This window comes from Sinocyclocheilus rhinocerous, unplaced genomic scaffold, assembly GCF_001515625.1.
Source record: "Sinocyclocheilus rhinocerous isolate Xijiao unplaced genomic scaffold, SAMN03320098_v1.1 scaffold789, whole genome shotgun sequence".
Taxonomy (NCBI): Eukaryota; Metazoa; Chordata; class Actinopteri; order Cypriniformes; family Cyprinidae; genus Sinocyclocheilus; species Sinocyclocheilus rhinocerous.
In genome coordinates this window covers 1,342,309-1,358,870 of record NW_015667306.1, presented here as the reverse complement: position 1 = coordinate 1,358,870, position 16,562 = coordinate 1,342,309, and positions in this window count along the sequence as shown.

The following is a 16,562-nucleotide window of genomic DNA, read 5'->3' as shown; positions in this document are numbered from 1 at the left end:
CTTGAAACTTTCAGGACTCAGAACCAAATTTTGAGAATGCTGTATGAAGAGAATCAGGTTACAAACTGCACAAACTGCAGGAGTTATTTTTTGTTGTCGATCTGTAATGTTATGCTGCTGTATCACATGTCAATGAGTAAAATGAGTAAGCTATATATGATAGATCATCATGGTACTGAAGACTTGGAGATGTCTTCACAAATGAAGCTGCCGGGAGATGATAGTTGTGAGTTCCGGTTGGGAAGCACTCAAGAGCTCAAGCAGGTAAGGTGAGCGGAGCAAGTAAACAGATCCTGAGCTGCAGGTTGACCAGGGTCCACAATTCTCCATCACATGCCTCATGCTTACACGAGGGTATGTCCACATTAAGGACTCCAATGTGAACTGTGCTCAGAGCTTCCCATCTGCCATACATGCCAGTAATGTGGTCTTGTGCATGTGAGGTTTTATGTTGATCATTATGTTAAAAAAAAAATGGCACAAGCAGTCCCCCTATTAATTGAGCTAATTAATTAAACCTATGTTGAGCAAACGGTAATGTGTGTATGCCTCATTTGGTCTTTAAACTGCAATGAATTATACACTACTAAGTTGACAAACTAAAGTTCTATCCAATTACTTTGTTTTAAATTAGTAAATGCTAAAAGGTGCCCCTATTCAGCTATTTTTATGGTTCCTAATATTGTTTTGGGAGTCTCCTATAATAGGATTACATGCATGCAAGGTCAAAAAAACGCTTTTGTTTTTTCAAAATATGCATTTAATATCACCTCATTTTCCAACGATTCTCAGACGATTCATTCAAAGCAGTTCTAAGATTCAGTGAGCCTACTCTGCTCTGATTGGTCAGATGGCCCAGTCTGTTGTGATTGGTCTACCGTGTACAGTGTGTGTCGGAAACGGCCCATTGCCATTGTTCCGTACTTTGAATGCTCGATTGAAAACATAAACATCTATTATTTCTCATACTTACAGGTAGTGATTCAGTGGAGCCAGCTGGTCGAAATAAACTGGGTACTGAGCCATCTTTCAAGAGCAAGCGTTTTGTGAATCCTGCGTTGAACTCCACGAGATATGAAAAGCTGGCGTCAGTAAAATGACGGGACAATAACTTTACTTATTGTGCACTTTTGGCTTTACAACTTTGCAGTGCAGATCATTTACATTCACATACAGCTACATCACACACTGCATGAAAGTCAATATTCGAAGTGGCATAATAAGGACACTTTAAGCAGCACAACTGTTTTCAATATTGATAATGAGAAATGTTTCTTGAGCACCAAATCAGCATATTGATAATACCTGAAGGATCATGTGACACTGAAAAATGGCTAATGGCTAATAGCTGCTGAAAAATCAGCTTTGCCAACACAGGAATAAATAACATTAAGATATATTAAAATACAAAACACTTATTTTAAATTGTAATAACATTTCACAATATTACTGTTTTACTGTATTTTTGATCAAATAAATGCAACCTTGTTGAGAATAAGAAGCTGCTTTCAAAAAAATTAAAAAATATTTTTGACCCCAGACTTTTAAATGGTAACATGTGAACCCAAAGTGGTCAGCCACTATTATTTATGCTGTCTTGCAGTAAGGCATTAGAGTGACTACATGATAAAAATGTTTTTTGTGTGTGTGTGTGGAAGTGTTAGCTCAGTAAGAGTAGCTGTACAGAGTCCTGGTGCTCTATATTGAGCCTGTGGTGCCACGGTTGCCAGGGGTCAATAAGGAACAGGCTGAACATTCGCTGCCCTCTAAATCAGAGCAGGACAGCTGCTGACGTAAATGGAGGGGCACAGGGAATTCAGCATTAGCCTAAGTCCATGGTACCTTTCAGTGACTGCTGCATGAAGACAATGGCATGTAGTTGAGTGTTTGTGTAAGACCAGGCACTACAGAACTGCAGCGCTCATTAACCTGAGACATCACAGCTGGAGCCTCCCCCCGAATCAATGTGAAGCTGAATAATACAGCACACTTCGGTTATTCAAAGCCCTGCAGGCATATTTATATATGTATATGTGAGATGGGGATAGGAGAGAGAGTATATATATATGTGTGTATATGAGAAAGAGAGCCTGCTGAGTAGTCTCAGCTCTACTGAGTAATCTCAGATGTGATAATAAACCCACAGAAGGCTTCCCACACACACACTCACTCACTTGTACTTACTGAAAGAAAAAAGCTGTTTTGCCTATTCAATTGACTATGTTCATTATTCAAAGCAACACTAAACCAACACTTACATTAAGCTTCAAAGGTTTAATACAGTAATATTAGGCAGTAAGGAGACAAAATATTACAAACTGGAGTTATACTGTACATTTTTTTTTCTTTACATGTCAGTTTCTTGCCCATGCAAAGCTTGGCACAATGACACTAGAGTGTTGAATAATTAGAGTATCATTGAGTATCATTGCGTTTCAAGTAGGATTTTTGGCCATACAAGGATTTCCCAAAAGCATTGTTAGTCACATGGTCACAAGTTCTGTCAATACAAACATAGATCAATGAATCATTTTTTTCAAAACCATAGTTCCAACAAACATTTGCAAACAGCATCGCAAAGTTGTGTGGCTTGAACCACAGACACATAAACATGGATGGCTCATTAGGGGCTGTTTCTATGGGCCGCTACACGTAAGCTGTCCGACATATTGGAACGGTCAAAGCTGGTCCGTGAACACTCAAGAGCAAGCTTAATGTGCATCTGCAACCGTAGTTATACGCATGCATGAATATCTAGATCTGCAATAGACTTCAGCTGATGGTATTGCTAAACACAATAAAACAAGACAAAGGTGTCAGCTAACAAAACATCAAAAAGTTGCCATAGCTTAAAAACCTGTAATATTAAGTTAATAAATAGGCTATAAAAACACAAACCAACACATTCTCACCTGTGAAAGGTCATCCCATTTCTCCAAGAATTTAAATCTCAGCGGTTATTACAACCAGAAGCTGTAAAATGTTGTGGCATCTTGAAAAACATGATTTTTACTGTGAATGACGACACGCTGACCGTTTTAAGATGGCATGGTCGAATGTGTCATCTACATATATATCTACTGTTTAAAAGTCTTCCTTTTTAATCCAAGTATTTTCACATAGCCACTTTAAATCTTTATTTTCTCCACTATGTTTTTTACTTATAATCCATCCTTTACTGTGGGAATGCTTTTTCTAAAGCTGTGAAACAATTCCTAAAATTTAATCAATTTTAGCAAATGACTGAAAATGTCTATGTGGTCAAATGTTCATGTTAAACCTCAGGCCAAAAACCCCTACCCAAAGTTTGAGTAACAGTAATAGTCATTGGTCACTATTAATATAGAAAATACATAAATGTGTTAAAAAGAAGGCTAAAAAAAAAATTTTTTAATAAAATGTATCATTAGTAAAAAAAATTTATTATTATTTAATTTATTCAAACTATTTGGATGAATTAAATTTAAAAACTGAAATGTCGTCAGAGACATGGCCTGACGGGTACTGTGACATTTTGCATTCATTTCATGATGCCACTTCCTCCTCATTCCCCTATCATCTTGCTCTATTTCTGTCAATAAAATGCCAAATAAAAAATGAAATTAAAAAATTAAAAAAATTACAGACATTTTTTCTTCAAACTGCACAATCTTTCAAAGCCCAATCAAACCAACTGTACAGGGCAAGCACCAACCTGCCAGAAACAGAAAGAAACCTGGCCACCTGGCCAAACACATCCCTCTAGATCGGTGCTAAGGTTATCAACTTATAACATGTATCTGCAGAACAGCAAGTGTCATACATTTGACAGGTCCCTCAATCTCTAATGACCCTGTATGAGTGCTTCTGAACAGCAGCCACCAGGCCAGTGCCGTGATGGATGTGTGTGCGGCCTGAGCTCTTGTTTTGAGTCGGGCTGCCTGCAGTGGCTAAAGCCTGCTAGCAGGGCCTGTCCTTGTACCTCTAGTCATCACTTCAGCTGGTGCGTAAACAAGCTGACAGGCATGGCTAGTGGGCCGTGCTGGACACCCATGCCCTGCTGAAACACACACCAACAGCAGCTCCAGCAGCTAATTCCGTCCTTCCGGATGGCAGCGGCAGCCCTATCGATCAATGGGCCCCTTGCCGTCTGCATGCTGATATGAGGTCCGGTCCGGTCGGTCCCCGCGTCGCTCTTTACAGAGGAAATCTGCCCGCTACAGTAATGGGCCAGTAAACTTTTAGTGCTCTGGCGATTGAAATTTAAAGCGTAGTGTGCTATAAGGGCGAGAGCTGGAGAAGTGAAGAGTGATGGTGAGCAAATTTTATACAAGATGCTTCCAGCTCTTCTTGTGCTATCTAAATTCTATTTGCTGACCAGGACTGGAATAGAAATTGCACTGTGGGTGAGAAGTGATGAAGGTAATTTGATGTGAGGGTAATGATGATGGTCACAGCAGCCACCCAGGCGACTGAAGGCTGCGGCTGTTCACATGTGTATTTTTTGCGTGTGTGTGTGTGTGTGTGTGTGCGCGCGCTAGCAGACTGAAAGCTGAAAAGACGAACACACACTAGGGCTGCAGCAACTGGTCAAAAATAGATTGTGCTTTATTTTTTGGAAATATTGTTATTTGTTTTGTGTCTTTGTCACAAAATTTAAGGAGTAGTTCAGCTCAACATGAAAATTATTTACTTAGCCTTGTGTAATTTTGCCAAGATGGATGTGCACCCAAAAATGAAGATTTTGTCATCATTTCTCATCCTAATGTCGTTCGAAACCTGTATGACTTACTTTCTTCTGTAGAACCTTAAAGAGAGACTTCTCTGTTTTTTTGTTTTTTTTTTGCCATTACAATTGAAGTCAACTAACCAAAACTGTTAACCAAAACTGTTTGGTTACACACATTTTTTAAAATTTTTATCCCTTTAATGATGGCCAGATAACCCCACTGGAAATTCATTATTGTATCTCATCTTTACACATGACAGGTACTCTCATTCATCTATCTGAAGAGCACAGTCATATATTCAAACTCAATCATAAATGTGTGCTGGATGACTAATAATAAAACTTGTGAGCAACTGTAGCCCAAAGCAAAAAGAGACAGTGGCCATCGTGGCACACGTGAACCGTCATGAGCATATGAAGACTGAAGTATTCAGTAGGACAAACAGTGGTCAAGAGCTCTGAGCATCTTTCATCTGCTTACTAGTCGTGAGCTCCTAACACTATTATCCTTTGCAGTCTTTAAAGGTAATGAGGGATTCCTCCTCTTTCAGGACACAGACATTACCACAAACAGAGCATGAACCCTTGACTGAGTGTTGACCCAGAGAGGTGTGTAAAAAACAAAGGGATCAGGCTAAGAGGCTCGCCTGCTGCTGCTGAAAAGTCAGTGCAGCCAGTGAATGCTTCATGATGGAAAGCACATGCTGGGGAACTCTGAGCTGTGTTTACTCTACATCTAACTGCAATTCGTGTTTTTCAATCTGACTTTTAGGACTGACAGTCCACCCTGTCATTGTTCAAGAAATCGGATCTGTTCAGACTGTGTGGTCAATATGTATATCTACATCACTTGCCACTGTAATGACTTTAGCTTCATCACAATGCAAAAAGACAAGTGTCAGATGCACTACTGTACCATCTACACATTTATGCATACACTATGTCCAAAACTATTTCCCTGTTATTTATTGCATAGTGAATGCCACCAGATTCAAAGGCGGCACAGAAAATCTGCATTTGAAGTAGCACATACACTACCGTTCAAAATCTTGGGATCAGTCAGATATTTTTTTTCCTTTAAAGAAATGAATAAATTTATTCATCTTATTATATTGTTCTTCAGAACTTTCTACTCATCAAAGAATCAAAACATATCACAATGATCAAAAAAATATATATCATTATCAAATGTATCAAATGTATTACTGTTTTTACTGTATTATCAATTAAATGCAGCCTTGGTGAGAGTAAGAGACTTAAAAAATATTATCAACCCAAACTTTTAAACAATAGTCTTTTAATCTACACAGGTATTAATAATTCATTTAATTTTATTTTATATTAAATTTAATAATTACAATTAATTTTTATATTATCAACCCAAACTTTTAAACAATAGTCTTTTAATCTACACAGGTATTAATAATTCATTTAATTTAAATATTTACAATTAATTTTAAAAAATGCGACGTGAAATAATTCAAAATTATACATGCTGTACTGACTATACATATAATTTGCTTAAAATTTGGGAGCTGATGGATCAGAGCAGTTTTATCTCTGTATAAAGACATCTAATGTTTAATAGACATCATGACTGCATTTTTTTTTTTCACAACACACTGGATCTGCAAAGCAGACCAAATTAAATGACACTACCTATTAACCTATGACTGAGCACAGATCAGCATCTAAACAGTTAAATCAAGCTATTTTAAATGTAAAGGTGACCAGCTGTGATCTTTATGCAGTGCTTTTGACTGAATGGCCTCTGATCATTCACAAAAGAAAGAATAGAAAAGTATTGAAGAAGTGGTGACTGTCTCCACAGTTATAAATGAGTCACCCTTTCAACAATGGCTGTAGTTAGTAAAACACTGCACTGAATCCTTTCCTCCGGATGTGAGTGTGTATAGCGATGCTATGTGTGTGTGTGCTATTGACTACAAAACCTCCAGTGTCTGCAGCCTTGGCACAGGCCGTGTGTGTGCGGTGGGCTCACATGTCTCAGCCTATGTACAAGCAGGACTTCATGTATCTATGTGATTGCAAGCTAGCAGTCATAGATGAGGAAGAGAAGAAATGAGATTGCGTAAAAGAGGAAATGCAAAGAGACAAGAAGAAAGGAGAGGTGTTACATATAATTTGCTTAAAATTTGGGAGCTGCTGGATCAGAGCAGTTTTATCTCTGTATAAAGACATCTAATGTTTAATAGACATCATGACTGCATTTTTTTTTTCACAACACACTGGATCTGCAAAGCAGACCAAATTAAATGACACTACCTGTTAACCTATGACTGAGCACAGATCAGCATCTAAACAGTTAAATCAAGCTATTTTAAATGTAAAGGTGACCAGCTGTGATCTTTATGCAGTGCTTTTGACTGAATGGCCTCTGATCATTCACAAAAGAAAGAATAGAAAAGTATTGAAGAAGTGGTGACTGTCTCCACAGTTGTAAATGAGTCACCCTTTCAACAATGGCTGTAGTTAGTAAAACACTGCACTGAATCCTTTCCTCCGGATGTGAGTGTGTATAGCGATGCTATGTGTGTGTGTGCTATTGACTACAAAACCTCCAGTGTCTGCAGCCTTGGCACAGGCCGTGTGTGTGCGGTGGGCTCACATGTCTCAGCCTATGTACAAGCAGGACTTCATGTATCTATGTGATTGCAAGCTAGCAGTCATAGATGAGGAAGAGAAGAAATGAGATTGCGTAAAAGAGGAAATGCAAAGAGACAAGAAGAAAGGAGAGGTGTTTTGACAGGTGATGTTGCTGAGAGGAGAGGAGAGGAGAGGAGAGGCGATTGATATAGCAGTGCTCTGGCACGGCCACCTGATCGGCGCCGGCTCCGGCAGCAGCAGAACTGAACCCACTGAACTCTCTGCGGCCCAGACTTGAGTCAATGGTTGCCTGCACTCACTCCCCTTCATTCTGAAACACACACACACACAGCAACATGAATGCTTAATGTCACAATACCTGTCAAGAACCTGCCCAGATCACACTTTACCCCCAAAATTAGAAATCATTATGAGGAGTCATTATGAATGCCAGTGAAGATTTTTTGTGACAATTAAGCATAATTTCCACCTCTAAATTCTCCAGTTACAGAATATGTCCAGAAGGACATGTGCTAAATGTTGTTTTAAAATATGACCTTTACACCGTGTCCTAACCAGACACGTCGCAACGCCTTGACACACAATAAATGGTATCTCTTCCATGTTAATTCTAAGTTTTTGTCCTAACCAGTCGCAACAGAGACACGCGACAAACAGTAGGGGAGTCTATTTTACAAACGGTTTCTATTTCTGCGACATAGCGACTGGAACAACAATATACAAACTACAACAATGATAATCTCAGGTACTGATTATGTGCTTTATTCAATGTTAAAAGTATCTAATGTGAGTTTGAATATAATTTTTGTGACCTTTATAGCCATACTGAAAGCAATGATAGATATTTACCTCAGATCTTGAAAACTTTGAATTCTGTGAACTCAATGCGGACCAACTAGTGTATTCATAACAATGATGGTATCATTATCTTTCATCATTATAGGCAGTGGGGTTTTTTACAATACGGTAATGTAAATTTTTGGGAGAAAATGTGCTTGACTGACATGAAAATATTTCAACAACAGAAAAACTCTACATGGTCTTCAAAATACAAAATGTAAATTTTTATAACAAAATGTAATTTTTTTATTTTTAAAATATCACCAAGCATTAGTGAAATACACTTTTTCTTTCATTACAGTGTCATAAACAATGATCAAGACACAGATAGAACACATCAAATATAGTAAACGCAGAAGCTTAACCGTACCTGCTTAACGCATGAGAACAAACCTCATTGGTTTGCACAGAAGCTCAAACATACCTTCTTGATTAGTGAGAACCTCACTGGTTCTCATCAAGCAAGAATACTAGAGCTTCCATTCACCATATTTGATGAGCTCTATGTACTGTATGGGCGTTGATCATGAATGAAATCTGAAATCTCTTAATCATGAAAAGTGATTGTGTTTCTTCAGAAGACTCAGATCAAATCATTCGAATCACATGGATTACTTTCACAATGTCTTATTGAACTTTTTTGAAGTGTGAAAGTTCTGATGGAACGTACTTTCAATTGAGGAACAGAAATCTCTCGGATTTCATTAAAAAATATCTTTGTTCGTGCTTTTGAAGATAAACTAAAGACTTGTGAGCTTGGAGTGACATGAGGGTCAGTAAATGATGACAGATTTTTCATTTGGGGCTGAACTATAACCCTTTAGAATGTATATTAAAAAAGCTCCAAACTTAGTATTCAGTCCTAATTGGAAGAAAAACCTACATCTTCAGATTATATATTTGTTATCTATGTCTAATAGCATTCAGCTCAGGCAGTCTATCTGCACCAGACAACACAAAGTCCATACACATATGCGACCCTGGACCACAAAACCAGTCTTAAAGGGGTCATATGATGCGATTTCAATTTTTTCTTTCTCTTTGGAGTGTTACAAGCGGATATTAAGTAAAGATCATGTTCCATGAAGATATTTCCTACTGTATTACAAATTTCCTACTGTACATATATTAAAACTTAATTTTTGATTAGTAATATGCATTGCTAAGAACTTCATTTGAACAACTTTAAAGGCGATTTTCTCAATATTTTGATTTTTTTTGCACCCTCAGATTCCAGATTTTCAAATAGTTGTATCTCGACCAAATATGGTCCTATCCTAACAAACCACACATCAATGGAAAGCTTATTTATTCAGCTTTCAGATGGTGTATTAATCTCAATTTCGAAAAATTGACCCTTATGACTGGTTTTGTGGTCCAGGGCCATATGCCAACACAGTCTGAAAGGTTATATGTTCTGGGCTCTAAACAAGGTAAACTGACAACAGCATCTGTGTGTTCCTAATTACCCCAGAAAATTTCAACTCAAAAATTAAACAAATATTGCATTTACAGTCAGTCTATGAGGCAAAGCCATATCCACTGTAAATGCATCATTTTAAACTTGATTTGTTTTATATATATATCAAAGTCCAAAGTACTGCCTGCAATAAGAGAGATCAATTTCTTATGAATGCAGAACATGACATTACCCAAGTTTAACCACCCTATGCTGTGCTTTCTAGTGGTTAAATTCACAATTCATGTTGATGCACTTGAGGAAACCTGCCACATGAAAGTCAAGTATTAATCCTAAATATGATCTGGGGCCAGTTGCATAAACATAGACACTATGTTAAGACTGTGTCTTACAAACTAGTTTGACCAACTAGCAGTTATAGCCAATGGGTAATAATCAGTCTTACTTTTTGGATTCACATTAGACCTTCTACCTTAGATCTACCTTTTTGTAACTGACTTTAAAAAGTTATGACCAGTCTTGAAGAAAATAAATTAGATGACTAACTTTTTAAGACTATAGTCTAAGCAGTTTATGCAACCTGCCATGGTCAACCCTCCACAAGCCTCCTCAGTCTGTGTACAATTTCACATAAAAGATTGATCAAACTCGAAATAAAGAGAAGGGAAGATAGGAAGATGTTCCAGAGCTCGGTACAGCATGTGTCAACACTGGGGTGATTGGCTGACTGGCTGGGGATCCGTTGCAGGGGGTAAGATGATCACATGCAGCCAAAGGACATGTGTGTGAGAGTATGCAACTGGCATCACCAATGAGCAGCTCTGTCATGCTTTCCCAATTTTCCTAATGGGCTTGGGCTCATTACAGAGTTATGAGAAACACTACCCTCCAATTAGCAGCACATGAGAAAGCCCCACACAAGTGGACAGAAGAAATTTAAGACAAACACCAATGGGGCCCTATGAAATCCTTTTTTTTTTTTTCAAATTCAGTTTTTTTCCATTTTAATTTTTCTCGATTCCGTTTTTCCATTTAAATTTTTCTAGACTCTATTTAAATGGTTAAATAAAAAAATATTAATAAAAAAGCACGTCTAATTAATTGAAATCATGAAACTTACACAATTTAACAGCAATTTTTATTTATTTTTTTTTTCTTCTGTGTTTTCCATTCATTTTCTGGATTCCAATTTAACGGTTTCATTAAATTTTAATAATCAAAAGCATCTCTAATTAATTGATTTCATTAAAAAAAATTATTTATTATTTTCTTTCTTTTTTCAGAAATACTGTGTGTATTTACATTTTTCTGGTAAATAAATTGTTAAATAATTTTTCTGGCAAATATTCCTTAAAAAATAATGTTTTAATAATAATTTTATTAGTAGTAGTAGTACTATCATTAGATTAAGTAATACACTTCTGTCACAGTTTCTTTAAGTTAAACCGAGCTTTTATTTTGACGGGTTGCTGTGAAGACCTGGCTTTAAGTTTCTGTTTGTATATGAAATGAGATAGTTTTTCTCAAAAGAAACGGTAAAATGCTAATGAAGTTACTCTCAGAGCAGTTCAAGAGATTATGTTTACGTGTTCATGTATTCAGCGGCAGAGGCTGAAAACACCTCGGGCATGCTTCAGTTTGGGAAATTCATTCACACAGATATGCGCAGAACATGCAGGATTTATATTTAAATAGTCTTTTTGCAGCTTAATATTCACAGAAACTAGTCCATATCGCGTTTTGATTTAAGTGTAATGACCTACTTTTGATTTATTCATCCAAAACCTGGCAAATTCCGTAACATTCCACGTTATACAGTACATTCCTTTTTTCCGTCTGCGTTTCCCGCATCGCGGAAATCATAGGGCCCTACATACACTTATGTGAGCACACAAACACACATTTACTGATGTCTACGCAAATATACGTTGCATCAAACTTCAGACAGATGGCAATGCATCCAACATTCAATGTATATTTGACAGTCTTGCTTCAAAGATTCTTCTTCTTGTCATTTTCCGTTTCTTCCGACACTTTTTCTTGAGAGGAGAGTACAGAGATGAAAGCAAATTATGCTCTTCAAAAAGTAATTTTCTTAACCAGTGTTTTTGTCTTGATTTCCATTTTAAAAAACGAAACACTCCTAAAACAGGGTCAATTTAGACCGTTTTTTTTACTTGTTTAAGTCTCATCTAATACTTTTACATTTATGCATACAAGAAAAACAACTATCCTATTTGCAAATGTTTAGTTTAGTTTAACTTTATTGTCTGTCCAGATTTCCTGAACAGAAATTCATCTTTGACACTGGCATAGAAAATACATCCTAACAGATAATACTATACATTCACATATCACATAACAAAAAAAAAAAACATTTAAAATGAATACAATACAGTATGTATGCCCACACATATCACCGCCAATGGTACAAATGATCTTTTATATAGGTTCTTTTTAGCCAGCGGTATACGCAGCCTGCGCCCTGAAGGAAGGGCCTCAAAGCAGGAATGAAGTGGATGAGTTTGGTCTGAATATATTGCGATCGCCTTTTTTTCCATAAAGTGTAAAAACAGCTCTTGCATTGTACTCTGTTTCTGGCCGATTATCCTGTTTGCTTCATTAATTACTCGTGTTAATTTATTTTTGTCTCATTGTTAAATTGCCATACCATGATACAATATTATATGTTAAAATACTTTCAATCATCGATCTATAAACAATGGTTAGGACCCTCCTATCGATGCTAAAATTTCTTAAGTTTCCCGAGTAGACCTAAACGCTGTCTTGCTTTCTTGTGTATATGGTCCACATTTTCCTGGAATGAGAGTTTCATCAATGATTGTACCTAAATATTGAAAATTATTAGCATAGTTCCTTTGTCTTCTCAATGTTCAATTGTAAGTGACTACCTTCAAACCACCGAACAAGACTTTCAATATACTCAAAATAAGTTAAATTATTCATGTCCAATTGGCAAGAGATTAAAACCAAATCATCAGCGTATTTGATCAGGGTGAGATCATCCCTGTTACATTGAAGTTCATTAATATAGACAGAAAAAAGCAGAGGTTATAACACACATCCTTGTGGTAACCCTGAATTCAGGACTGTATAATCAGATGAGAATCCATTGACACAGACTCGTTGGGGTCTATTTCTTAAATTTTACGATAAGTAATATTAAGATAGTAATAAATAAATGTAATTCAAGATATTCTAATGCAAAATATCTAAAATATCTAATATCTTTAGTAGTTGGGCATCTCATGTAAATCAGTTTTATTATACTGTGCACTGCAGTATGAACACAAATAAATGTAATATTTTCCAAAGGTGGGGATGGATTATCACTCCCATATTTGGCACATAATGGAGAAATCTCAATCCAGCTGATCTCCATTATGATGCAACAATGCTTGGATCCAAGGTTTGTTGGAGACAGCCTAGTAATGAGCTTCATCTTCATCCATCACACATTCTTGGAATGCAGATGTGCTGCTGGAATTCTGAAGGGCTGATCAGTGGTTGGTCCGGATTGCTCCTGCCTAAACATACACATACTCCGCAGGCACTCCTAAATTCTCAGAGGCACGAACACGTTCACACACCCCGTGCATTACTGCCTCATCACTAAAACATGCGAGATGTGAGACAGTCAGATAGATCACCGCAGGGCTTGGAAAAACGTTACCAAACACAGTTCGCAATTTTATCTCTCCTCTGCTTCTCTCTCTGCCTTAGAGGAACCATATCAGGACCACAAATATAATTATCTAGTACCCTCAGTTCATGCTTTAAAGGCAGAGTTAACCTAAAAAAGAAACTTCTGTCTTCATGTTGTTCCAAACCTGAATGACTTCCATTCTTCAATTGAGTACAAAGGGTGAACTGAATAACTGAAGGCTGGATGTTTGTGCTGCTCTTTCCCATAGACTGAAAGTGGAAGAATGAGAGGCTGTCAGTCTCCAAAAATGATAAAAACACCATAAAAGTATCCATACGGTTTGTGATAAATTCCAGGTCTCCTGAAGTCAGACAATGAGAAAAAAAAAAAAAGTAATTAATCACTGAAAATCTTCCTCTCTGCCGAAACTCTAAAAACTCATTAAATCTCATCAGTGCAATTTGAAATTCCATATATTCAAATTTTCACATTACACATATCCACATTATATCACATTTTGTCATGAGACATATAAAAACCAATGACATTCACTATCGATGTCAAACCTAACAAGACACATCTTTAAATGTCATATCTGTAATATTTTATATGAAAGTGAACGAGATTTAAGAGCTTCAGCCAAGATTAATATTATCAGTGATTAAATGCATGCACTACCATTTAAAGTTTGGGGTCAGTAAATTTTTTTTAATTAGCAAGGATGCAAAATGTATTACTTTTATTCAGCAAGGATGCATTAAATTGATCAAAAGTGACAGTAAAGACATATTGCTACAAAAGATTATTTAAAATAAATATTAAGCAGCACAACTGTTTTCAACATTGATATTAACAAGAAATCTTAAATACCAAATCAGCATATTACAATGCCATCATGTGACACTGAAAATTCAGCTTTGCCATTACATGAATAATTTTAATACACTTTAAAATATTGAACTGTATTTTTGATCAAATAAATAAGAGACTGGGAGACATGAGACTTCTTTCAAAAATATATTTAAAAAATCTCAACGACCCCAAACTTTTAAAAGGTACTGTATATTATATACACATTTAAATACATTTCTGTTTTTCTCATAAAAAGTTATCAACTTCATAAGAAATATGGAGTACCTTAATTATGTCTCTGCTGGTCACCATTTACTTTCATTGTACAGAAAGGAGCTGCATGAACACTCATTTCCTTTTAAGTAAACCTTTCCTTTTTTGATCCACAAAGGTAAAAAAAAAAAAATCATATAGGTTTGTAACGAAATGATGGTGAGTAAATGCAGAAAGTATTTTTTATTTTTGAGTGAACCATTTCTTTAAACCTCTGTCTAACTTTCTCCAAACAACTTAAGAGCCTAAACCACTTCATCGTTTTCACTGTTTTTGTTCTCTATCTGCCTTTCCTTACCTCAAGGTCTCGTTCTTTCTCTCTGGGCTGGGTCTCTGCACGATTCAGAAAGATGATTAACTCTGCAGTCAGTCAGTCAGTTGGAGGCACGCAGTGAGTCAGCCAGTGACCCCCAGCCTGCTGCTACAACACCGACTGACCCCCAGAGCCATCATCCCCTCTCTGAGCACGTCATCCTGGCCTTGTTCTCAAACACACACACACACACACACTTATACAATAACCAGAAAAACAACCACACACAAATGCCACTGAGTCGTGACTGAGGGGGCTGCAGTATTTTCTTCATACGTGCTGACGCTAGTCTGAAAGGCACACTGGCAGGAGTGGGGAAAAGGCAGCCGTTAGCGTGTGAGCGCGCAAGTTAGAGACTGTGCAGGTACGCCTCCTTTAAAGGAGACAACAGATCTGTTTGGGTATGTGGAGTCTTTTGCCCTCACTGCTGAGAGGGAAATGGGAGGACTTAAGACGGATGACTGTGAAAGGCTGATGTGAAATTAAAAAGTATCAAGATGATACAGGAGTGGCTCATGATCCTCCACAGCTTTCAGACTCTATTTGGCACTCGTTTGATTACAAAGCTTGAAGCGAGGAACATTTCATCAAAATTACCCTCAACTGTGCTACTAAACTGTATAACACAAGTAAATAGCCATTTTAAATCTGAATTATTTACAGAGTAAATCACATCCAAACTACCAACATTTTCTTGTAAAGGCAAATGATTGGCCTGTTGCTTATATTGTGCTTCGTAATTGGTTGGATCCTAACTGGTGGATGACACATTATCTTTTCTAATTTTCTTGGCTGAATTTTATGATTGTTTTTATTAAATAGCTTAACTTTTTCTTTCTTAAAGTCGACATGAAATGGAAATTATGACTGATTTTCTTCCCTATTGTGACTTGTGGCCGAGTGAAAAAGCTTCTCGAACAAGGAATTAAAAATACATACAAGGACTTGATTTTGTCAACCAGGAATTGACTCCATCATAGAAAGTGGGCACTGCGCACTGAATGAATGATCACTTCATGTGAGTGGCAGGCAGCTGGAGGAATCGAAACTCATCTGACCATTGGACAACTTTATTGCCCAGCCCTTGAAACGGCGTACGTATCAAAGAAGATAGGGTTGTATCGAGGTGGGGTATTAAAAATTATGATAAAAAAGTAATAATAATAATAATGTGCTTAATAATGTGATTTTAATTAAATCTCTCCCTTCAAGTGGTTTTAATTTTTCTCACTGAGGAAGTTGCAACAAACTCACTATCTAAAACATTTTTTCCCTAACGTCCAACTACAGCATTTGTCACACAAGTTATAACTTAGTTTTACGTGGCCATTTTCAAAACTGTGAATGGAACAGGATGTTCTTTATATTGTACGCTATGTGTAGTCTACAATATGTAAAATTACCTTTATTATAATTGGCTAATCTCCACACACCAGCATAGATCACACCACCATTCAATAGGGATTTTTAAATTACTAAAAAAAACATTGGCTGATCAAAAGATGTTTATAGTTTAAAGTTTAATTGTGATGGATTTATCGATTATAAGATGGGTTTTTATTTATTTATTGTATTGTATTGTATTTTTCTCACCATTATATCCTGGAAGATGTATCCTGGAAATTGTGACCTCAAAGCCATAGTTGGGGATTAGTTTGGGGTGGGTATGTTAATAGGGTAAAAATGTTGATTCTGTACAGATTTATTGTGCTGTATTCTAAAATATGTGTGAGAATCAATTAAAATACTGTTAATCTGTAAAAACTGGGTGATACTCATGGTTGTGGCCTCGACACCATGATTGCAGCCCATGTCCAATCCAGGTCTGAAGAGTTAAGAATCCAGAAACAAATGTTCTGTC